Here is a 211-nt window from a genome sequence, read left to right on the forward strand (position 1 = left end):
ATGCATGTGCACACAGACGCTCACACACGGAGACAGACGCGCACACATGCACATACACACGCACATGCAGAGACACGCTCACACACAGACATGCACACGCACACACATGCGGAGACATGCTCATACACGTGCACGGAGACCCACGCTCACACATGGAGACAGACGCACACACACGCATACATGCGTGCACACATGCGTGTGCACACAAACA

The sequence above is a fragment of the Mirounga leonina genome, unplaced genomic scaffold (genome assembly GCF_011800145.1).
Source record: "Mirounga leonina isolate KUSES-001 unplaced genomic scaffold, KU_Mleo_1.0 Mir_454, whole genome shotgun sequence".
In the NCBI taxonomy this organism is placed as follows: domain Eukaryota; kingdom Metazoa; phylum Chordata; class Mammalia; order Carnivora; family Phocidae; genus Mirounga; species Mirounga leonina.